The sequence below is a fragment of the Phocoena phocoena genome, chromosome 15, assembly GCF_963924675.1.
Source record: "Phocoena phocoena chromosome 15, mPhoPho1.1, whole genome shotgun sequence".
NCBI lineage: Eukaryota > Metazoa > Chordata > Mammalia > Artiodactyla > Phocoenidae > Phocoena > Phocoena phocoena.
Genome location: NC_089233.1, coordinates 41,258,526 through 41,284,108, shown reverse-complemented (window position 1 = coordinate 41,284,108; position 25,583 = coordinate 41,258,526).

Here is a 25,583-nt window from a genome sequence, read left to right as displayed (position 1 = left end):
CAACACACACTGTTTCTAATTGCCAGAAATTAGTTGCTTTAATATTATGTGGCAAACACAGTTTTGCTCCTGCTAACCACGGAGGAGCTTTGCATTATTAGAATTCCCCCAAATTTCCAGATAGGTTTCGCTCACTCGGGCAGTATTTTTTCGCTCTAAGTGATAAGTCTGTGGGTGTATTGAGTTTCAGGCACAGGTCAGCTGCTGTGGTTCAGGTGTGCTGTGAGTGACGCCCTGTTTGACCCACTAGAACTGAGTCTGGATGGGCCCCGGGAGGCCAGTTTGCCCCCTTCACAGGCGCTGCTGTCCTCAGTTTCCAGGTCACTTGCATTTGGTAAACCCCTAACTTTTCTTGGAGTTGCTTCTTGTCATTTGATAATTTGGTATTAAGATGAGTATCTTCCTGGAAAACTCAGATGCCATTAAGCTATAATTATTTCACAGAAATATAGAAATACTATTTTCTGTTTTCAGATACAGTCTTATTTATCATTTTTAAATACAGCTCGAAGTTTTTAAACATCGTAAAAAGGAGTATTTCCTCAAAATTGTTTTTGGAAATGAAAACTCAAGAAAGTCTGTACAGAGCTTGGTGCAAATACTTGGGACTGCAAAATTTAATTCTGCCTGAGCCCACCCTAATTTCATCTGGGCCCAGTGGGTTGGTGACGGACTACAGTTGAGAACATTTAAAGAAAATTATAAGCAGAACATCTGCCACAGAAGACTTTTTTTGTCCTTTTTGGTTTTGTTCTCTTATCTATCGTGTATCATCATGAATCCATTTTACTTTTAGAATCAACCCGGATAGAAACCAAGCCATAGGTCACATGGAGCTGGCTTTCTTCTCCATAGTGACAGTGGTTGAGGACTAAATATTGGATGATTTAGTTCAAATTACATTGCACTAAATAATACCTGTCACATTTTTTTTTTTTCTTTGCGGTACGCGGGCCTCTCACTGCTGTGGCCTCTCCCGTTGCAGAGCACAGGCTCCAGACGCGCAGGCTCAGCGGCCATGGCTCACGGGCCCAGCCGTTCCGCGGCATGCGGGATCCTCCCGGACCGGGGCACGAACCCGTGTCCCCTGCATTGGCAGGTGGATTCCCAACCACTGCGCCACCAGGGAAGCCCTCACATATATTATTTAATAACTTGTCCCTTACAGTCAGCGATGATAGAGTTTAAAATCCACGTGTACTGCTGTTTAATTGGCGACCCTTTTTATTCCTTGCAGCAAAGAGAGTCTAAGACAGAGACAGTTCCGCATTTCTAATTGTTTTCCATTTGGTTGTAACTTCGTGGATATTAAACGCCAACGAATTGTCAGCACTGGTCATTTCTGTAACTGACGTTGAGACCACATTTGTTAGCTCCTAACACACCGTATCTCTGGGATGAGTGAGAACCTGTGAAAGAGAAACAGTTCAGGTGACACCGAGTCCCTTCCACCCAGAAACCAAGTTATTGGCATCAGCCTGGCCGACTGTGGTCCGTACTGATCAGTCACTTGGGTCCTTTCATCAGCGAAGCAGCCAGCAGGGTCTCTGCTGTCTCTGCTCCTTCACTCGACAGTGCGGCCTCTAGATGGGAAAGAGGCCAAACGCCTGTTTTTCTCATCACTTACGTTTTTACTGAGGTGAGGCTTGGAGGGACGGTGTCACAGGGCCCTTTCTTACCTGGTGATTTACGGAAGGTGCGACACACGGGGCGCCGGGGAGGATGGAAATGGAAAGCATGTGACTGAGGGTGTGCTCCTCCCGCATCGGTCCCTGCGAAGAGCTGATGTGAACATTCCTAATCAAACTGTACATCAGTCCCTCGCACCCTCGGAGCATCTCCCATCCTAAGAGCAAGACCTTCCTTTCCCTACGCCTATGAGCAGACCTTCTCCAAAAGTCTGTAATTTAATAGCCTGAAGAAAATCTATTTTTCCCCATTTCCATTTACTCTGGTCATTTCCTCAGAATTATTCTTAAACTTGGTTAAATGTGTCTTTTCTCCTTTCTTAGCAGTGGTGCACTGTTTCCTCTCCAGGAGTGTACCATTAGGTTCTGAAACCTAATCTAATATCTTATGTGTTTAATTTCCTTCTCCCAAACATCTATCTCTTCAGCTACATTGTTCAGTGAAGTCGTCCTCTTTATCCGTTTCCAGGCTGTGACATTTACTTTGAATGATTCATTTACTTGGGGTCTTAAAGAGTCCTAGAATTTCAATTTGCATTATATTTGAAAGACAAACAAAATCTTCGTAAAAATGATGTATGGCTTTAGGCTGTACCTGGCACCTGCTCCTGTCTTGATTTATTATGGAATTTCATCCATTTATTTCGGATTATCAAATGCCAGCCCAGCCCACCTGTGGAGCATCCCTCCCTCCGGGTGGCAGGTACCAGGGAAGAGGTTAAGGGAGCAGACACGAGACGTGAGCGGAGGCCCCTCCCTCCAGAAACACATGGCCCCGGGCTCCTGCCCTCCCTCTCCCGTCGTCTTGTTCCCTCTTCCGCGGGCTTCTGCCCCCACTCCGAAGTGGGGAGGAGGGAGTTCCCAGCGTGCGTCCTCCCCTGGTCTCCTCCAGGACCGGCTCCAAGTCCGTGACCCAGGGCCGTTCATCCGCAGCCCAGGCCTCAGCCGAGCCTCCTCCCCAGCACTGCTCCCCCGACACCTTCAGGCCCTGCACACTCCCCTCCCCTCTCCATCGTCTGCATCAGCGTCTGCACGTAAGCCACGGCCCCGCGGTCTGGCCAGAGCGAGTGTCCCCACGCCCACCAGAGCACCTCCATTCCCCTCCACCTCTGCTCTCCAGAGGCCCGCATCTCCTCCCTCTTTCTGACTAGTCGCCCTTCCTCTGGGCCCTTCCACACGCGTCCCTCCCCTTGTTCCATCCCCACCGCCCCGCCCAGCCCCATGACCTCTCAAGTACAGAGCAGACCTGGCTGCTGCTGCAGAACCTCCAGCGGTGGTTCTCCCAGGGGCTAGAGACCCTGCACTCCTCCCATCACCACAGGCCCTCAGGGAGCCCCTCCACCTGCTGGGTCCCTGTGCCCTATGCAGGTCCTGCCCGCCTGGCAAGTGATGAGTTTGTGGCTGTCTTTTCAGATAAGCTGTGGGTACCGTGAGGGACAGCACTGCCTCTTTTTGATCCTGGTCTCTCCAACTCCTAGAAGAACCCCTGGCACACGGTTCAGGGATCTTCCGTGAATAAACGCCACCTTTTAGCATGGCCAGGCCACCTTTCCACTTGTTCTGGATTGTGGTCAGTGAGGACCTTTTTATCAGAAGACCTTTCCCACAATGCATCGCATGTACCGTGTACTCAGAGGCATTTGGGGGGACCGTTTTTCATTGAGGTATAATTCACATACCCTAAAATTCAGTGGTTTTTAGTCTCTTCACCAGATTGCCCGATTCCAGAGCATTTTTGTGCCCCCATCCCCATCAGGAGTCACCTCATCCCCTTCTCCCCCCAGTCCCTGGCAATCGCTAATTTCTTTTCTGTCTGTGGGTTTTCTTATTCTGGACGTTTATAGGAATGGGTTCACACAGTGCGAGGCCTTTTGTATCTGGCTTCTTTCGCGTAGCATAGTTCCCTTCTCAAGTTTCACTCATGTTGTAGCATGTTCCGTATTTTATTCCTTTTTTATGAATATACGAACAAGATTACATTGTCGTCAGTTTATGGACAGTTGGGCTGTTTCCACTTAGGGGCTATTACGAATAATACTGTTGTGAACATTTGTGTACACATTTTTGTGTGAAGGTGCATTTTCAGTTCTCTTGGGTACATTCCTAGAAGTGGATTTCCTGGATCATATGTGTAACCTGATGGGAAACTTCCAAACTTTTCTACAGTGGCTGCACCCTTTTACTTTCCCTCCAGTGCCTCCGCACCCTCACCAACACTTGTTCATTCTTGTCCTTTTGATCATAACCATCCCAGTAGGTGTGAGGTGCTATCTCACTGTGGTTTGATCTCCATTGCCCCGATGACTAAAGGGTGCTGAGCGTCTTTTCATGTGTTTGTCGGTCCTGTAGCTGTCTTCTTTGGAGAAACGTCTATTTAATTGTGCTGTATTTTATTATTGAGTTATAAGTATTTTTATATATTCTGAATATGAGATGCCGATCGGGTAAACGATTTGCAAATACATTCCCTCATTCTGTGGGTTGTGTCTTCACTCACTGACAGAGTCCTTTGAAGCACAGAAGTTTTGATTTTGATGAAGTCTAATTTTCCTATTTGTATTTTTGTTGCTTGTGCTTTTGCTGTCATACCTAAGACCAGTAGCACTTTAAAGCTTTATCCTTTGGTCAGTATTCAAAACATCACCTGAGAAATGAAAATGTGTTGTTATCATCCTCTGCATCTATTCCAGAAGCTCCTGGTCGTGGGCCCAGCAGAAGACATCAGCTCATTCATTTCCTAGTTTTGTAAACTATCCTTAGCCATTCCTTCTCAGAGCTCAGAGCCTGCCACTGTGGGCTCATCATCGTCCTAGGTTTAAAGTATATCTGTGGATATATTCAGGGGCGCTTTCCTGCACCCACAGCTGTCCTAAGTAATCTCCTTCTCCCCGGGTTTCTGTGAGCCCGGGGTCTGTCCTTGTGTGAGGAGTGTCCACTCTCTCACCTGTACCTCTTCCTCCCGCGGTCACCCGGTTAGGCTGCTTCCTCCCCTGCCTCTGCTCCACACCCTCTTCCTTCCAAGTCAGGGACATCCACCAACCTGACCATATATATGTCATTCACTTCTGGAATTAGGCGAAGAATAAGTCTAAAATATTGAGACGTTTGTAGAAGCCCGTTGCTTGAACATAGAGATGCAAGTCAGCCTCAGCCTCTACAAACCTTGAGGGTGCTCTGGACTTGCCTCAGTGCTGGCACATCTTCTAAGGGTGAGCAAAACACCTTGGGAAGACACTACTGCTCCCATGCCTCAGACCATGCAGGCCTCCAGTGACCCAACCAAGCCTTTTCAGCTGCCCCTTCCGCCCTTCCTGCTGCCATGCGACTCCAGCCTCCTTCCCCTGAAACTCCCCGCTTCCAGCTCCTGACTTCTGGTGCCAGATATGCTCTTACCATCCCCACTCCCGGCCCTCACAGTGGTTAACCCCTTCCCTGCCACCTCTTCAGAGAGCCTGCCCCTCTTGTCGCTATGTCCTACCTGGCACTAACGTGAGGACAGTGGGCCTTAGCTTGCAGGCTTGTCCCTGCTGGAACGCAGGCTTGGCGAGGGCGGGGACAGCATCTCTGACCTTCTCCCAGTTGCGTGCCCATCACTGGGCTCACGTGGGCGCTCAGTACTCATTTCTTGAATGGGTGAACACTTGTGTGAAGGTGGACTTGCTTCTTGGAAAGGGCAAAGTCACTCGAGATCAGGTTTTCGAAGCAGAGTGAGATAATACGGAGAAATCATACGCATGGGTCCACGGATATCTGTGAGATTTTGACCACTGTCTAGTTCAGCCCATTCTGTTGTCCTTGGTGCATAGCAATTCTAGCAAAGAATTTCTGTAGGAAAATTATTTTTTTTGCAGTCGTACCCCCAGCCCCCTGAATGGTGTGTGTATCCATGTTTGACGCAAGCTCTTTAAATCCCACCTGTCAAAGTTCTCCGTGACATTCTGAAAATTTTGAGCTCTAATATTTTGGTCTATCTCTGGAACTAATAAAAATAGCTAGGCCCTGGTGGCCTAATGGTTAGGATTCTGGACTTTCACTGCCATGGCCCGGGTTCAGTCCCTGGTCAGGGAACTGAGATCCCTCAAGCCACGCACTGCAGCCAAAAAACAACAACAACAACAATAGCTAATATTTTTAGCTAATATTAAAAAACTAAAAATGGCACTGGCTGTTTTCTGCTTTCTCCGTGTCTGAATCAAATGGACTTTTCTACCATCATTAGCCCTAACAACCAACATACCTTTCCTATCCCCCTGCCCCTTTGGCTTAAAGAACCTCATTCTGTCCTTTCAGTGGGTAAGAAAGGATCCACTTGTTTTGTGCTATATTCCATCGTCACCAGATGCTTATTTTTATTAGGAACTGTTTTATACATACTAGAAAACATATAACATTTACCCCCTCATGTGCACCAACCGATGTGTTTGAGACCCTCCCATGTGCCACCTCCACCCCCACCCCTGAGATAACGCTGGTTAGAGTTTCACTGCGTACGTGTGCATCCCTCAGTAATATGTTTCACTTTGCCTGGTTTTTTTTGTTTGTTTGTTTGTTTGTTTTGTGGTACGCAGGCCTCTCACCGCTGTGGCCTCTCCTGCTGCAGAGAACAGGCTCCGGACGCGCAAGCTCAGCGGCCATGGCCCACGGGCCCAGCCGCTCTGCGGCATGTGGGATCCTCCCGGACCGGGGCACAAACCCGTGTCCCCCACATCAGCAGGCGGACTCCCAACCACTGCGCCACCAGGGAAGCCCTGCCTGTTTTTAACTTTTATGTAAATAGAGTTTTACCGTGTGTGTTCTTCAGTAACTTGCTTTTTTCATTGAATGTTGTTTTGAGTTTCATTCATGCTAATACACAGACCTGTAGTTTATTTTCAGTGCTGTATAGTTTTCCACCACGCAGCTGCATTTATCAGTGGGTGTCCAGAGGCCCCCTCCTCCAAGGCCCTGTCCACTCTTGGGAAGTACAGAGAAGGTCCAAGCAAGAAGGGTTTCAAGGTTTGGGAAAAAGTACAATCTGCAACATGGCCTCTTTCAAACAGTTCTCTTGACTCCTTGAATTTAAAAAAAAAAAAAAATGGAGTTATCCCAAGATTTACTCCCAGATAACTTTTTGGCTTTGAATAAGCCAAAAACTGAAGTAATTGTTATTTTTATGAATGTATAAAGTCAGCGTGGTCTGTGGGTATCAATGCAGCTTAAACCTATGTACTCAAGTTTCAGTTATAGGTTGACTTTTATGCCCATATATATTTAAATCAGTTGATTTATTCTCATTTGGAGTTTAATTCCCAACCTTGCATAAGATCATGAACTTAGAATTTATGTGTTTTAGAATTTACGATATTAGCTGAAAGCAGTAAAGTTAGAAGCCCCGAGTTCTAGTCCCAGTTGCACCCCTGAGTGACTGTGACTCTAGAGAAATCACTTGAGCTCTTTGAGCATCCATTCTTGATCAGTAACATGGAGACCACAGGACTCACCCCAGCTCACGTGGGTCTAGCATAAAGGAGGCTGTTGCCTAAAGCCTGACGCGGAAGACCCCCTCATTTAACCACCATGTTCTTTCTGGAAGACAAACTCATAAACCCACATTGGGGATGAGGGGGAACAGGCAATCCACATTTATGGTGCTTCTCTTGTGTGCTGGGACCTGGTCAATGCTTCCTCCGATGACTCTATCCAATCTATCTAATCTTCCCACAGCCCCGAGAGCTGATGTCAGCGTCCCCACCGTACACGGAAGGCAGCCGAGGCTGGGGACTGGGGAGGAGTTGGCGGGTGGGGTTCCAGCTCCAGCCCATCCTCCTGCGAAGAGCAAGCTCCTTTCTCACTGTCATGCTGCTACTGTCATTGCTAAAAATTAAAACAAAAATAATCAGAATAAATTTGGGGGCTTGGCTTTGGATTCTCAGGCTCTTGCAGCCCAGCAGAGTTTATCTTGAGGGTTTAGGAAAGTTCTCTTGGAGGTTTGGGGGAAAATGTAACCAGTGAAGACATATGGCCTCTTTATTCAAGTGGAGGAATATTGAGTAGACAGAGTAGGTCATTAAAAAACCCGAAAATATCCGGAAACCGAGATGGATTTCTAGTTAGTAATGTGAATGTTCTCTGAATTGAGGAATCAAGGGGAAATTTTCTCTTTAAAAGGTACTGTGTGTGGTATTTAATGAGGTAATAATTCAGGACAGAATATAAGTTTCACATTTGTTAGTGGACTTGCTGACAGCAGAAGGGCAAAGGCTGGTACTGAAACAGGTATTGGATGCGTGACCAGGTGCCTCCGTAGCCACCTGCTTCTGGTCAGAGGTCACTAATCACCCACTGCCTGGCATTACTTCAGCATTCAGTTCATGTCTCGTTTTGTTTTTGTTTGTTTGTTTGTTTGTTTCTGCGGTACACGGGCCTCTCACTGTCGTGGCCCTTCCCGCTGCGGAGCACAGGCTCCGGACACGCAGGCCCAGCGGCCATTGGCTCACGGGCCCAGCCGCTCCACGGCATGTGGGATCTTCCCGGACCGGGGCACGAACCCGTGTCCCCTGCGTCGGCAGGCGGACTCTCAACCACTGCGCCACCAGGGAAGCCCATCAGTTCACGTCTTAACATGTCTTACGCATGAAGAGACAAACCTTATAAAGGCTTTGATGTCTAAATTATAAATGCCTTTTTGAATAGAAAGCAACCAGCGTTGAAGCCCTAAGGATGTTAGGTAAGAAAATGATGGAAGACACTGCTCCTGGTTAGTTGCCCTTACTAGTAGTGCTACTAACGAATTCCGTTAAGATCCCAGAGCTACATTTTCTTAAAGGTACTTAAAAAAAAAAAAAAAAAGATTTTGGCACGCGTGAGCTCCTTGGCCGTTTCTAAATGGTGCCAGAGTTGGGGTGATGTTTGTTTTCTCTTTGTCATGGCGTTTACATGCCCTGGCTTGGGCTGTGAGTGCAAACGCATTTCATGCTCTCCGGGTCTCACCCCATTCCCTAACAGATGTTTGTCTGAGAGACGACACCCAGTTCAGCACAGCGTAGCCCAGCCTGGGGTGGGGCGTGTCTGCTCCACGTGACAGCCAGGGAACCTTCTAGGAAGCAACCCTTCCTCGAGGACCCTGTTCTGGACACACCTTCTGTGCTCTCCCATGGTACCTCCATTGAGGAGTCAGACCATAAATAGTTATTGCACCTGAGAATCTCAAAACTGGATTATTAACCCGAGAGTCCAGTGCTGGATTTGCCCTCAGGAGCCCAGATCTCTCAGCCTTGACAAGGGACAAATTTATGGACAATAGGAGAGTGTCGCTCAGGACGGGGCTGCCAGGCCACCCTGTGGGTCCTGTAGGTGGTGGTGTACACGGCGTCCCGTTGTGGTGGATGGTGAGCTCGGTCAGCGTCGCGGCCGCCCCTCCAGATGCGTGGCCTCCGCCGTGTCTTCAGCCCAGCGCATCCTCACGTCCGAGCACCGTGTGTGGGTGTCTGGGCGCAGCGGGGCCTCGGGACCCAGCAGGACGGGCCTGCAGAGGCCGAGAGCAGGCTGCACTGAGAGGGGGCCGGGAAGGGGCGCTGACAGGGCCACAGGCTCAGGTGGTCTTCAGCCGTAAGTTGAGCTCAGCTTTTTGAGTAATTTGTCACGCCTGGCTTGGCCCCTGCTGGGCCCGCACGTGCCAGTTCAGTGTCACAGTGCCTGTCCGCCAGCCGGCCGGCCAGGCCTAGCGTCCTGCTGTTCGCGGCCCAGCGGCTCGGAGGGCCGCACTCCGTGACAGCCAAGTGCTGTGCAGAATAAGCGTGTTCATAATGAGACGTGAATGGCATTAGCGGGTCCCTCCAGGCCCGGGCGGCCTGTCCGGGAAGGCGAGTCACCCGGAGTTCAGCCCGCCACGCAGGCTCACGCAGCCAGGCCTCAGGATGCCGTGAGCATCTCTGTAAACCTTCATATGTCATCCGAGGGGCCACTGTTGAACCTGTAAACTCATGTTCCTCTTTAAAATTGCATAGAGCCAACCTGCAGAGAAATTCTGGAATATCGCAGCCCAGGAAAGCTTTCCCCAGCGATGGGCGTGTCCTGTATCTGCACAACCCAGGCCGGTGGCCCCTGGCCACACGTGGCTGCGCGTGCTTGAGATGCGGCGAGTGGGACAGAAGAACCGAAGTTCTATTTCTTTGTATTTATTAATTTAAATTTCGGTGTAGCTAGGCACCTACGGCTCGTGGCTACCATGTTTGCACAGCCAGCCCTAGAATGTCTCTGGTCTCCTCCCAGGGAGAAAACCTTTCCCTGAATGTAATTAAAGGAGGAGGGGAAGAGCCTATCCCAGGAAACTCGTGAGCATCCTCTGCCAAAAGAATAGAAAAATATTCTCCTCTTTTAAAACACACGCTTATCGACAGCTTATTGGAAGGGCGTAATTTTCCCCAAGTTACATTTTTAAAAGAGGCCATTTTGAAAAGATCGCTTTAAAATATGGTGAGAAATGCTAGAATTATTTTTGCCCTTCTGGAGCTGCAAATAATAAACTGGCGGTGACCCGCATTCCCCCTGTTCCTGGAGAATTAGCACGATTTTCAAAAGACTAAAACGTGTCTCTTAACTTTTGCGTTGATCACGGGAAGGCGGGGTAAGACATCACGCCGACTCCCCCGGGTGTTAATTCATAAAACCCTACGTGTGGCACCTCCATCCGCTGTCAGATTGTCCTGACGTTATCCTGTTATTGGGAGGCATGATTCACCTTCCGAGGAAACAGAAGCCACACACAAAAGGGGAAGATTTGCTTTCTGCCCTGTGAAAGGCTGCCACACGCAGGGGTCCTATTAAGACAGCTGGAAAGTTCCTTCAGCGTGTTACGCTTCTAAGTTTTATTGGTGACTGGTTTTTGATTACACATTTGAATGTGTGTGTTCCAGACTGCAGTTTTAATTAAAAGGCAATAGTCTTCTTTTTTAATATTGCATTGTGCACTCCCTGCTAGATTCTCCCCACTTATTCTTATTTTCTAATGCTCGTGGCTTATCTCGGCTTGAGGCTCTGGTGCCCTTCAGAGCATACCTTCCTGGCCTTCCCTCTCCCCAGTGGTCTTATTATTTAAGTGTGTGTCACCAATTATTGCTTGGAGTATCGATTCATTTTATCAGTAGGCTGAGAAGAACGTTTCATCCACAGAACTAAGAAGGGGCGATCCAGCGCTGTCCCACGGTTGTGGATAGAAAGGGATGAGGCCGCTGCCAACGTCTCTGTTTTTGTTTGTTCCAATCCAGTTGATGACCTCTTGCTGTGATTCTGGAACTATTGGTTTATATATTTTTTCAGTGATACTAGTTTGGGTGCAGTTGAACTCTAAGGGAAACTTAGGCCTCCAAATTGGAATGTTCTCATGAATGATGACTAATATTTAATTCTCCAACAGTTTGTTCACGAACTTGCAAGGTACCTCTTCCCACACAAGTGTAAAAGATGCATGGTTGTATTTAAAACAAAGTGAACGCTGTCACTGTTGTGCGTGTCATTCTGCATGAGCACCTGTTTCCTTAACCGAGTCCTGCAGCTACGAGGAGAGAGCTCTGTATCTCGAAGCAGTAATCCAGAACCATCGCGAAGTCATGACGTTTGAGGATTTCACAGCCCAGGTCTTCTCCCCGTCTTCCAGCTACTCCGTCAGCGGGACTGGTGAGTGGCCGCTTTATTCTCCCCTCGTGCCCTCCAAATGCTCGAACCGCAGATGTACACCTGTTTTTCACAGATAAATGCTTTCAAATTTACGAAGCAGCGCATTCTCCCCCTGAATCCACTAATGAATATCAAAAGGAGTGATGACATTCATTCTAATTTGTTTTGTATCCAAGCTGTTCGCCGGTCCTTTTCTCCCGCCATTCTGTTAACCTCCGCATCCAGCAAGGTTAATGCACTTCTTGTCAGTCATGTGCTCCGGTTCACTTGGGGGGGTGTGGGTTGTTTAAGAGCGATGCCCGAATCAGTGCTTACTTGTCAAAAAAGAGTTCCTCACCGTTGAAGCCGTTGCCACTGATGCTTAATGGGGATTATGCTGCTGAGACGCTCGGGTCAGGGATTAACGCGGGAGCAATGAGAGGACGGTGTCCCTTGGCCATGGCGGCCAGCGCGACGAGCTTGCTTTCTGGAGCGGTCTGCGTCCCCGGGACCATCCGCCGAGAGCAGCACCTGGTGTGGACCTGCTCCGACACTGGCTCACAATCACTTTCACTTAGTAGGCCAGTGGAAATTTTCAAAAATGTTGTTTCTAGGTTTTACTCTTTTTATATTTCCAATTTAGGAAAGAAAAAAAAAATATGTGCTGGCCCTTAAACTGATGATATGATTACCGTGGGGTTATTTTTGCCAAAGAGTAGAATGACTTGTAAATTTCTGTATGTAATTACAGATTAATTGCCTTTCAGAAAGCAAATAGGATACGGAGTCAATGCACGTTGAAATCCTTGATGAGGGGCTTCCTTCCTCTTCCACTAGGGCCGGCACAACTGTTAGAGGGCCTAATAGATTTCTACCCCGTGTCCGTTGCCTCTGATCGCCGCCTGGCTTCTCCCATCCTGACTTGTTAACAAATATCTTACACACAAAGTGAAAAAAATTAAATTCGGTGAAATAAATCACTTACAAATAAAATCAGCCATGCATCACTGTTGAGCATCGCTGGCTCCAGTCCTGGCCTCCCCGAGCTTTGTCGGGAGATAAGAGGGAGAGGCTGGCCCCGCACGGGGAGCCAGGAGCAGCAGGCAGAAGGCCTGGGAGATAAGCGGCCACGGAGGTGCGGGAGCCGCGAGATTAACATAATCACGCCTCTGCTTCCCTGGCGAGGCGTCCAGAAACACAGGGATGGCCTCTATTGATCTTTGTTGAACTGGAATACTAAGCAACGTGAGAAAAGCTTATAACTTAAAGCTTTGATTAATGTTTCTTACATTAAAAAAGTAGAACAGCTGTGAATTGAATTCTTTTATACACTCTGCCAACATTCTATCTAAAACCAAAAAAAACAAAATCGGTTTCAAGGGAAATGAAGATTTCATACCCAGTCTGGCCAGAGGTTTAAAATCACTTCAATTTATAGGCGAGAGAACATGAAGGATCTAGAGCAAAGCTAGCTTTTTAAAGATCTCATTCAGCTTTTTCCCATCCTCCTGAAGTACTGGGACTGACGTTTTTAGTGCAGCAGTTTGGTTTTTTTAATCTCGAGAAGCCTTTTTGTTTTTTAAAATTAAAAGAAATTAAGTCATAACTAGATGTTTCCACTTCTTAACTGTTATGTTCTTAAGGCTCTTGATTAAGATGTTATTGAAACCAATATTGAGGAACTTTATTTTCTATGTATATTTTAGTCTCTATATAAATTAATTTGCTCTTTCCCAGAGGTTCATAATTATTTAAAGCGGTTCAAATGAGTCCATGTGTGGGCAACATCTTAAGTGAGCCTCTAGGAGTGATTTGGGGTTTTTAAGACTTGCCGTTTGGAGACAGGCTGCTATAAGAATGTCACTGAACAGATAAAGGTTCTGACAGCTCGTTAAGAGTGGGCATGGGAACCTGTATGAAAGGAACATGAGACCAAAGATGAGATATCAAGACAAATGCCAGTCCTTCCTCTTTTCAAATTATTGACAGCCGTATCACATGTCATAACACGCAGGGTTCAGGGTATTCTGTGTGGAGTGATAACATTTTCTACGCATACAGCCCCAACCCATGAGCGCCATTATAAGTCTGGGCTTTGCGTATCTGCCCACGACACCCATCAGGAAAGAGCTAGAAATGAACTTGCTTTGCCCAGGACTCTGAGGGGCACATCTCTATCCCATTTACAGGCCCACTTTCAGAACCACATCCTCGTTTTCAGACCAGTTTTGCTTTTGAGGAATCCCTATTCCCTGTCGGTTACCACTTTGACAGATGAAAACATTTTTCACTGTGTTTTATTTTCCTGGGACAAGTACAGTCAAACCCAGATGAGCCAGGCAGCTTAAACTAAGAAATGGAGGTGAGGCCTGCTCTTCCAAGCGACAAGCCAGCCGGAAAAATTGACCCCGAGCGGCTTAAGCTCCCACAGCGCTCTTAGGATCCGATCACACCATCTCAGCAGCGGTGTCTTCAGAGCAGGGCCTCAGGCCCCCGCTCACAGGCACAGTCTGAGGAACTCGGGGCTCAGATCTTCTTTGTGTCCTTGCAGCAGGGCCCTGTGGTCAAGCACAGGGACAGTGGCCTGAACACTGTGTTCGGCCCACACTGTACCCTGGGAAATGCCTCCCCTGCTCCCCGGGCTCCCCTACCTCGGCACTGACGCCTGTCACCCAGGGCAGCCCAGAGGGGCATCTGGACTCCCTGTCGACACCAGGACGTAGGACCTTCTATTGTTAGGCTAACAGGTGGGTACTCAGCTTATTAAAAGAGGTTCAAAACAACTATTTTCCCAGTCAGAAAAATGTTATTTTAAACACCTCCTGCCCTGTATCTCTTCTGCCCATTACTCATGTTGATAATGCCCAGAGCATAAAAGGTATTTGAGCTGACTTTCCACCCAGCTCTGTAGTTTGCATCTCTTTTGACTCCTTCCTTATTGACCAGCAATTTCTAAAAGGTGACCAGTGATAAAATACGGGCTGCAGTGAACACACACACACACACACACACACACACATACACATACACACATACATGGGGGTGAGAGAATAAGTTTGTGTTTTCAAGCATGTTTCCAGACAAGGGGGTGGCAGAGAGGCCTTTAAAGAGTTAACTGGAAGGGGAGGGACTGATGTAATCACTGCAGCTCATAGCCAAGTGCATCTGTTCACCATGAGGTCATTCTTCTGCATGCTAATGATTTGGAAAATCAAGTCTAATGCTTGACATTATCGGAAAGGCTATAAATAGTACAAATCTTTACTTTTTGGAAGCTGCTCTTATAAACTAAAGGAGAAAAAAAAAAGAGGGACTTTAGCGTGGACTTGAGATTTTTTTTTCCAGAGCTGCTTTAAAGATCGTGTCTGGACCTTAAAGTCTTGGAGGAATCCACTTATGTCTGTTGATAAATGAATCCCCAAATCACTATTACAGTCACAGCTAGCAATTTGGGAGTGCAGGACTATTGGCATGTGTACTTTGATGTCTGATTGTAAGCATTTTCAAGTACCTTGCTCAGAAGTTGACAAAGATGGGTTTTTCTCAAAGAATGCCTAAAACCAGGTTAAACGAGGGGTCCTTCTCCGGAAACGTGAATTGACCGCGTTTGCTGAAGATGGCTTTCTGCTTTAATGGTGCTGTCGAGAGCCAGCAGAGGGAGCACAGATCTTTGTTTATTTGTTAGCTCTGCATAAACACATCTGATTTCTCCAGATCTGGTCGGAAGCAATTCCTCCTTCACAAAAGGCTGGATTGTAAAGGCTCCAGGATTTAGAGCAAGTGGAAGGAAATTCCTCACCAGGCCCCATCAGACTCTCTGCCACTCTTCACGTAGGTCATATTTGGAGCTTAAACCAGATTAGCCTGAGTCGGTGTCAGGCTGCTGCCACCGCTGCGGCTACTGTACCAGAATGGCAGACTTGCATCTGCATGCCCAGGAGGGCGCACTCTTGGAAAGGCTTACTGTGCTCACCTACCTGACGAAAAAGACTTGTCATTCTTTTCTACAACAAAATCACTGTTTTAAGTTTGCAGAAGCTATCAGAAGACCCTGCCTGGGATCACTGAGTCATTCTGGTGGCCAGTAAGTGTCCCCGTGAGACTGCAGATGTGTTACACATTGGCCCCAAAGTGAACATGGCATGTGGATGCTACACAGCCGGATAGCCCACCAGCCTTTGCCTCGAGGAGGAAGCTGCACCCAGCTCTCATTTGCTAAGACCCCCAATGGCGGGTGTCCTAGCCCTTCTTCAGTGACCCCGTCATGGCCATTTGCTGGGCGGTAAGCCATCAAGTCAGTCGGCAGAAACAGCACAAGGTGGAACTAACTCTAACCCCCCAAAGATGAAAGGATTTCCCTGTTCCATGAGGGTGGTCACTTCACGTATTCATTCGATATGTCCCCCTCTTTCCCTCCCTCCCTCCCTCCCTGTAAAAGTGGTCTGAATAAGGTTTTGCTGGACAGCACTTATTACATATTTGCCTTCCTCATAAATTTGCTGAAACCAGCCAAGAGCATTGTAGACCGTGAAGCTAGAAAGGGCTTCAGGAGACCCCACGTCCAGCTCCTCACATTCTGGTAAGCACCAGCGATGAGGAACGACCCGGGGCACCAGCCTCAGCCCCTCCACTCTCTTCTCCTCCTCTCTGTGAGGTCAGCACGCGTATCAGGACAGCATCCCAGGCTCAGAGGGTGACCGCTTCCCTCGGCCCCCGCTGCCCTGGGTAGTTTGTCACCTAACACTAGTTGTTGGTGACCTTGGTCACAGAGCTCCTGACCAGCCAGTGAGAAGGGAGTTTTTTCAGTTTAAACAACCCGTGCAGCCTCTCTGGGAGGAGAGAAGCGAACACTGTCTCAGTGTGTCTTTTGGAACCGAGCCTGCTGGGGAAAGCTATTTCTCCTTCTTTGTGGTCCTGCAGGAAGTCTTCATGAGATAAGAGTGGGGTTTCGGAAAGACGCTGACAGGACCGCAGGAACTGGGGCTCCCAGCGCATGCCCTGTGATGCTGTGGGTTCTGTTCCTTCCTGTCATGGTGACAGTTTCTGCGTTTGTTGGCCGGTACGCCCGTGGGACCGTGAAGGTCTGTGGGGTCACCTAGCAGCTGTAGCTACAGAATCCTTCTAACCGACCACGTCGAACATATCAGGGAACTGAAGCCCAGAGTATGCCCCTACTTCATATAGTCAACAGACGCACATCAGATGCTCCCAGGTGCCCGGGTAGGTCAAGCTCTAGGGCTCCAGGGGGCCATCCCAAGGCCGCGAGGGGCTTCAACGTTCTGGGGGTGCTAGGAACGCAGCAGGATCCGGGCCCCGAGTACTGGAGTGGAGGGAGAAGGTGGAGCCGTCAGCAAGCCGCGGGCCACCCTTCGTGTCCCGGGGTTTGTATTTTCCTCCCTTGGTGCCGGATACAGTGCGGGCTGGCCTGCCCTTGCTCCATCCTCAGATCCCACTGTCTTCCTGTCCCCCGACCCCACGCTCAACACTGGCCAGAACCTTCCAGTTCCAGCCTGGAGCCAGCCTCCCCAGCTGCAAGGGGGATGTGTCCCATGAGAGGCCAGGCTCTGATGTCCCCTTTGTCCAGCCTGTGGCCTCGGTCAAGTTCATGTTGCTCTGCAGCCCGTAGTCCAATTCTGTAGAATGGGTCTAACAGCAGTACCTTCTACATAGTACCCGATGATGCGAACCGAAGGGCATTCGTAAGGCTCAGCAGATTAGTATGCGTAAGGGGCTGAGGATAGTGCCCGGCACGTAGCAGCCCTCCACAGACGTCCCCTGGGCGGTCCCCTCACCACCCCGCCAGTCTGGGTTTTTCCTCACTCTGTCCTGTGCCACCCTCTTCCCTCCTGTTTCCACGTGGAACTTGTGCCTCCTGGTTCTTCCTCTTGTCCTGGAGTCCCCTCCGCCTGCGTTGGCCTGTCTCTTGGCGGGGGCGGGGGTGTGTGTGTGTGTGCAAATGGGGCCACTACCCATGAGATGCTGGCCAAACATCCCTCCTGTGGGGACCGTCCCAGACGTCAGAGCCACGGCTACAGAGCAGGACAGCCCAGAACTATACCCAGGCCATCCACAAGTGTCCCCCAAAAACAAGTTCTCTGATGTTGCTGTCTGTTCAAGAGCTCGGGGCCACCCACTCTGCCCACAGCGCGCTGGGCTGTATCTGAGCCGCGTCGCCACCTGGCCTGAGAACCAGTGACCACCCCGCAGGGGCTGTGAGACCCATCTGCTCCCTCCCTCCCACGTCACCAGTCGGCTCAGCCTGACCCCTGTACATGACACTTCTTTAAAAACTTAAAATGTATCTTCTAGGACAGATGGTAAAGCATCCATAGGAATTTTTTTAACCCATAATCCCATACCTGAACCCAGTGGTGCTGGCTCAGCTGTGCACTGGGTCACCCTTGAAGCCATACCATGCAGGTGGTCCCTCCACCAGAGATTTGGAGTTTTTGGCCTGGGCATGGGTGGGAACTTGCTTTTAAAAACTAAGCAGTGCTGAGAACCACCGTCCCGCACGAAGGCAATTCTGTGATACTTCCATCCTCGGTCCAGCTCCCTTTAACTTATCTCACTTCTTGATTTTTCTTAGCACGTGGAAGGCAGGCTTTGTCTTGTGTGTGTTTCTTCTATCTATAATGGGCTGTAATCTCTTTAAAGAATGATGCGTAAGTTTCTTTCTTACGTCATATGCAATAGGATTGCAGTAGAAATGCAGGCAGGAAGGAGTCTGGCTGTTGCTTTAAGGGGTCCAGGCGTCTCTAGACCACTGATGTGTGTGAGGCCTGATGCAGGAGCCAGACCAAACACCTGGAATCGGCTGTCATTCTCCGCCCCCTGACCTTCCTGGTCTCCTAGTGAAAGTGGACCAGTGAAGGGGAGCAGGGGCTCTCCGGGTGTGGAGCAGACAGGGCAGCCAGCAGCCTGGTTACTGCACAGACTGGGTACCGCAGCTGGAATAACTGAAACCTGGTTAGTGATGCTTTCCTACGTGATATTGAGGGTTTTAAAGAGAATGTTCGACTACCCTGTTTCACAGCACATTTTACCTCGTGCTTATTCATCCCTTTTTCCTCTAAAACTTCTTTACTCTCCCTGGTGTCAGCTCCGGAAGAGGGAAGCAAGAGATGAGACAATCATCTGTTCCAGTTGATCGGATAGAAAACAATGTCACCCTCTCGCAGCCGCCCCTGAGCAGGACTCTGCTACGCGTTTCAGGGGAGCACAGAGGGCTCTGGAGACCCTGCGCCCTGTCTCTCCCCTTCCCTCCTGGAGCTTGAACTCTTGTTAGGGAAAAGCAGACACTCATGAATCACCAAAATTGGCTACTTATTAATAAGCGCAGATCAGTTAGCTCCAAACCACAACTACATGTCACAAAGGTTTATCAAAAAAAAAAAAAAAAGACATTTAGTCAGTGGCTTGGGTCAGTTGTTGAGATTTCCCTGAGCCGGCCTTGCCGTCTGCTTCGTGAGCCTGGAAAGAATGGAAACTTGCCTGATGTGTGTCAGTTGTCCCACTCGGCGTCCTGCTGGTCAGCCTGTAAGTTTCCCACGCTGGCTGAGATGGGGACTCTGAGAACTGGAAGGCTGGTGGACAAGAGAATGAGATGCAGAGAGGAAGAAACCAGTCCTTCAGAGCCAGCGGGGGGACCCTCCTGCCCCGGGCAGGCAGGCGCAGAGGCTGGTCCCAGGTTCCCGGGAAGAGGTGGGACCCGAGACGATTCGTTCCAGAGTATCGACATGACATTTAATGTGTTCCTTTGGAAGAACTTGAAGCTGCTGCTTTTTCTGTGAAATGCTGCCTTAGGTTTGCCCTGGTTTCTCAGTCTTGCAGGGTTTTAAGTGCGAACGGCACCCTCCTCCTGCCTCACTGTTAAATACGGCCCCCGGGGAGACACAGCAGTTGCCAGGAGATGGTCGGCAGGTACCAAGAATTTTTCTCACAGACAGTTTTTGGAAAAGACTCTTAAAGCTTATTTGAAATGACCTTGAGAAATTGTTTCGGAAGAGTCTGGAGCTCCTGACACCACAGGTTCACATGCCTTGTGAGCCATGGCTGGGGCCCTCACCTCCAGAAGGTTCTAGCAGGTGGAACACAGACAGCCTCGGCCGTCAGGGTGGGTTCCTGGAAGCCTCAATGGTTTTGCCTGAATTTCTATTTAGCAACAACCAAGGCAGAGGCCAAACGGGACCTCTCTTAGTAACGTTGCAGACAGCTGAAGAAAAAAAGGAAGAATATTTTATACCCTCCTTTTCCTGAAGAATATATGATGATAACCAGGATATAAACCTCTAAATAGCATAGTAGAGAGAAAAACTGGTTCCTCTTTTCCCATTGGCCTTTAAAGTCCCTCGAAAGGCTTTAAGGAAGTCCCTTAAAAATGGGAAACATACCAGTCAACTTTGTAAAAAATTAAAAAAAAAAAAAAAAAAAAAGATTGCATGAAGCGGACAGCATTGACGTGGCCAGAATTCGTTTCTCAGCACCTGAGAAACCTCGTAGCATCAGTGCAGAGAGTGTTGAGAATGAACAGGCAGAACCCTATCCTCTGACCGCTTCCAGAATATGAATCCCAGCTGCACAGGACACACTCCACCTACCTGGGCCCCCACGCGGGCCACCCAGTATCTCTCCTCCTGAGCGGGATCGGCTGATTTGTGTGGTCACCTGGGGGTGAGGGAAGCCGCCGGGTCTTCCAGGACCCTCTGGCAAGGTTCTGCCCCTCAGCCCCGATCCTGGGCGGGACCATGAAGCACACACTGCCTTGTGTGGCTGCGGAAGTGCGCCCGGGCAGACGCTGCAGCTGGCGTGTTCCCAGCCCTGCAACCCTGCTCCCTAGCTGCGTCCCCAAGGCTGGGAGCAGCCCGGTGCCACGTAACACCAGGGCCCTCCGTGACATCGGGCGTGGCATGCAGCTGTCTGAGGCCGGGCGCTCCTGACCAGGGGTGTCTGCTGACCCAGGAGCATCAGGGACGAGGGTCCCGGAGGATAGAGGTCACCACTGAAGAAAGGAAGCAGCCAGAAATAAGGGTTCTCAGGCCACTAGGCTGACTCTACTCTCTATCCCATTACCCAAAGTCGGTGACTTGCTAGAAGCCATATTTAGATACTCGGGTCCAGGTTGGGTCCCGGGACCCCCACACCTTTGATGCAGCTTCAGTAGGTGGGGCAACAGTTCCACTTGATTGTCACACAAACCCCACGGGGCCGGGGCCTCCACACACATTCCATAAAGATTGGGGATAGTGAGGGGTGCTAAGGAGGAAAAGCACGAAGGAGGGCCAGGAGTGCTACAGACACATAAGACAGGGGTGGGGTGCACTTGAAATGGGGTGGCAGCGGCGGCCTCCCCGAGACGGTGACGTTTGCGGAAGGCCTTGAGGGAGACAAGGGAGAAGGAGCCATTTGGAATTTGGGGGAAGCAGTCTGGGCAGAGGGAACAGCACGAGCAAAGGCCCTGAGGCCCATGTGAGGAGCAGCGAGGAGCCCAGCGAGGTGGGGACGGAAGAGCAGGAGATGGTCAGAGTGGCCCTCGACCCAGGCACAGACCTCAGCTGTCACTCTGGTGAGAGTGGCAGCTCCCCGGGGGTGTGAGGCAGTGGGTGACACGTTGTGATTCTTGTTTGAAAAGATCACTCTGGCTTCTGCGGGGCGTATTCCTCAGGAGGGGTGGGCGGAAGTTCATGTGGTTCATGTGTGACCAAGGAGTGAACGTGGGTGGTTGAAAAGCTGTTCTCCCCAGACCTTCACTGTGGGCCCACAAGAGAGACCCCCAGAGAAGCCCCCTCAGCCCGGTGCCACGGAACGCAGCCCTAACCCAGCCAGCACAGGTGGAGGGAGCGCAGTGACACCCCTCCTTCAGGGAAACTGGGCGGGATTCTGACCTGTGCTCACCCCTTTAAGACCCCCAGACTCACACCAGAACCCACGAGCTTGCATGAAGGACCACGGTGGGTACCTCTCCATCGTCTGGAGAGACTTAACATGACTCCCAGTTACCCAGAAGGGCTGGGACATGGGGTGAGCTTCCCTGGCATTTCTGATACAAATTGTCTCTAGAACAATCCATGGACAGTAATTCTTTACATCCCCGCGGGGATTTGCAGCTTCCTGTACATGCTTCCCACCGTCTGCCCTCAGCAGAGTAAGAGTGAGCCCCTCGGCAATTTGGAGCTGTTCTCAGCCTTGGGTGTTTTTTGTTGTGTCAAGGCCAGGGTCACGGCTTAAGTTTCTCCCCAACAAGACTCATCACCCACCCCGAAAGGACCCTTGCTTGTGGGGAACACGCTCACAGAAGTGAAAAGCAGGGTGCGGGGAGGAGGCCTGCCTTAGAGGCAAAGGCAAAATGTTCCTCCCCACAGGCAGAAAGGACGATCTCGGAGCCCTTATGGTCTATACAGGGTGTAAGGTGGCAAACGCAGCCCCTCTTTGGCACGGATAACTGAGAAATCCAACTGAAAGCTAACCAAAGTATTTCCTACGTTAGAAGTGGGCAGTGCAGGAAGACTTCACATGTAGAAAACAGCTGTGGGCTAAAGCAGCTTCCTTCACATCTGAAGACCAAAGGGCAGCTTTTATCCGTAGGACCCAGACAGCCCACTGCACCCTTAGTGCTTCCTCAGAGCAATACGGGGAACTCACCGTCCTCCCGCGTGTCACCACAGACATAACTGCTGTGTTTCCTGGAGCTGTTGATTACTGGGATATTTAAAAACCAATGCCCAGCAGCACACAGAATCCCAGTGTAATCCCACCTCACTGCCCAAGGCCACTCCTGAGTTGTTGTTGTTGGTTTTTTTTGCGGTACGCGGGCCTCTCACTGCTGTGGCCTCTCCCATTGCGGAGCACAGGCTCGGGACGCACAGGCTCAACAGCCATGGCTCATGGGCCTAGCCGCTCCGTGGCATGTGGGATCTTCCCGGACCGGGGCACGAACCCGTGTCCCCTGCATCGGCAGGCGGACTCTCAGTCACTGCACCACCAGGGAAGCCCTCACTCCTGAGTTTTTATAAAACAGACGAAGTTAGAATAAAGCTGGGTGACAACCTTGCAGGGAGAGCAGTGTGTCACCGGAGGGGTAGCGCCGTTTGCTCTGCTTTGAGGATGGTTCGCAGCGTGCGGCGTGGCTCGGGAGGACGCTGGCTGGGGCTCCAGCTGAACCCCGCAGCTGCCCCCGGCCCCCTGCCTCCCTGGGTCCCATGGGGGATTTCTCCCTGCAACTCGGAGCCACTTCTGTCGTTTCCCTCTTGGAAAGGCTCTGGCAGTAGTGGTGCCCAGGCCAACTTCTATTCTTCTTTGTCACTTTTGAAAAACAACGTTATTGAAATATAATGTGCATACTGTACAATGCATCCATTTAAAGTAAGCTACTCAGTGTCTTTAGTATATTCACCAAGTTGTGCAACCATCTAATTTTAGAACCTTTTTATCCCTCCTGAAAAACAAAAACATAAACCCACTAGTAGTCAATCCCCATTCCCCCCACCCCCAGCCCTAAGCAACCACTAGTCCACTTTCTGTCTGTCTGGACCTGCCTATTGTGGGCGTTTCGTGTACGTGGAATCAGACAGTACGTGGTCTTTACTGACGGGCTTCTTTCACTTAGCACGTTCTCAAGGGTCGTCCACGTTGTAGCCTGTGTCGGTATTGTACATGTTTTTGTTGCCAGATAATATTCCATTCCGACCACACTTCGGCTCCATTCGTTATGCGGACATTTGGGCTATTTCCACTCTTTAGCTATTGTGAATTTTGCCGCTATAAACATTTCTGTACTGTTTTTCCATTTTGAGATGTGAATAATTCCGTCTGGTAAAATGAGCAGTCTCTCCGTGGCCGGATAGACGGAGATCTCCATGTTCACGCTCCCTGAGCTAGCAGGAGGGTCTGGAAATATCTTTCTCCACGAGGGCCTAACAAGACATTAATTTTCAGTGTTTAGTTAAATTCAGTCATAGATGCATAAATGTACATTATAGTCATGGAAGGGGGAGAGAAAAATGCCAGACAGGCGTTTTCAAGAACGTTCCACCCGCTGGCCAGGCCCCCGCACAGGTGGGCGGGCACAATGCACGCACTTTCTCTGCCCGTCTGTCTCTCGGTCCAGCTGCCCTAGCTTTCTGCTTCAGAACCCAAGTTGATGGGCCAGACCAACGATCAAAAAGAAGAAGCCGAGCCCAGAGCCAGGTCCGGGGCCAGGACACAGCCCCTTCTGCTGGGCTGGAAATTCTGGAAGCCATCCTTGGGCCATTTGGCCGTGGTAATGAGGCTGGCTAGTGCCCACTGGCCTTGGGTTGCCAGTGCTGAGTTGAGTGTGTAGGCTTACCCCGTTCCTGGTCCTCAGAGCCATTCCAAGGGGGCTGAAGAGCCCAGACAGCTCTCTGATCTCCCGCTCGGCCCACCTTCCTGCTGGGAGGGTATTTAGCGCTCGCCTAAAGCTGGAACCCCAGCCCACTGTTTCTCTCCCTCACCATGGCAGCTCTCAAAACCATTCCCTTCGCTAATTATCCTGAACCAGCTCATCATTTCCCACACTGATGGCTCAGTAACAAGGACCCAGGGAGAGCAGCCACTTTTCTTCTCTGACCCTGCCCAGCGTTATCCCGGGGGACAGTCCTGGACGGCAGCCTTGCCTCAGAGATAAGACGCCTGGTGCAAATCCTTGCTCTTTTGCTCTCCGGTGAGTACAGCCAGAGAAAACAGGCCACAGAAAGGCCCACCGGTTTTCGGAAAGCCTCCGACAGAGCTGCATAGAGCACAGCAAATCTCCAACCAAGACAGTGGTTTCCTGTGTCTCTTGAAACCCTTGTGGATATCCAGGTGTCAAAGGAGCCTCACAAGGCCCAAGAAGTAGGACATCTTTCTCTAAAAGCGACTTCTGGAGTCTCCAGACGCCTGCTCTGTGTCTGAGCCGCTGAGTGACCGCAGTTGGCCCGTTGGCATCCAAGTTACTCCTGAAAGGGTCTCCCCAGGGGCATCTCTCTCAGCTGCTCTCAGATGTGAGCGGGGCCGACTCCTGATTCCCAGCACCACTCACGTGTAAGAAAACTCTGAATTTAAGATACATATTAACCCGTACAATTAGTGTTTCTCCACCTTTTATTCTTCCTGCCGTACCAGAGAGGCTTCTAAGGCATTTTTATTTCCTAATTTGTCTCCTCCCCTGAAACACCACAGAAATACCGTTTACCTGTATATTCTCTGTACTACTATCTGCGCTACAAATAAAGAGTAAGATATTTTTGCCCCCCAGTGGCATGCCATTACCTTTGCCACCAAAGCTTTCAAAGGCAGGGGTTTCATCTGCTCTGTTCACCACTGTCACCTGGAGCCTAGAACAGTACCTGGCACATACCAGGCACCCGGTTGAGGAAATAATTAGGGTTGGTGTCTCCCATGCGCCTGGGCATCATGCAGCTCCAAGCACCGTGGTCTCTTCTGGTGTCTCCACCACTGCCCAGGGTGGTGGGTACCTCTTGCTGACCCCCAAGGAGGCATCGGGAAGCTGACAGCCTGCTCCTCTGTGCCACGCACAGGGGCCCCGCCCTTTGGTAGCACTGTCTGTTTGTCAAGGGCAAGTGACATTTGAGCCCCATGGAATAATTACGGCAGCCCCCAACTGCCTCTGTTTTTGCATCTCCTTAACTCGCCCATGGATTGGCAGTTCCTGAGACATTCTGTCTGGTCCAGCACAGCACACCGGGCTGCATCTGGGGACACACCGGGAGAGGGGCAGGCTGTCCTCATCAGCAATTACAAACAAGCCCTCCATTGTCAGACGCACCATCTGTTTGCTTGCTTCCACCAATCGGGTGCCTGTACGCCCAGCATCACCAGGGCCGAGGGGCTGCGGGGGGCGGGGGGGATCGAGAAGCCCCTTCGTGGGGAGAGGGTCAGCAGCACGGGGCCCTGGGAAGCCCAGCCCCTCCACTGGAGGAAGACCCGCCTAGAGATGTCCCACGATTGCCATCTTCCAGGAGCACATGGTGCATTGGGGGAAGACAGGCAATCTAGATCATCGCATCGTCTAAAGGTCCCTCAGAAAACATACCAGTCCAGCACCAGGAAGCAACACTGCCCGAGAACTTCCTGTGCCCCTAGAGCTCGATCACCGTGTAAAGAAGGAGCCGTTAACAGTGGCTAGAAATCAAGTAAGACAGAGAAGCCTAGTGCCTCATCGCGATCAGTTGTCTATCCTGAAGTTTCCAATCCCACATAATTTTGGAGGGTGGGGAGGAGTGAAATTTTCATTGATGGATTGTA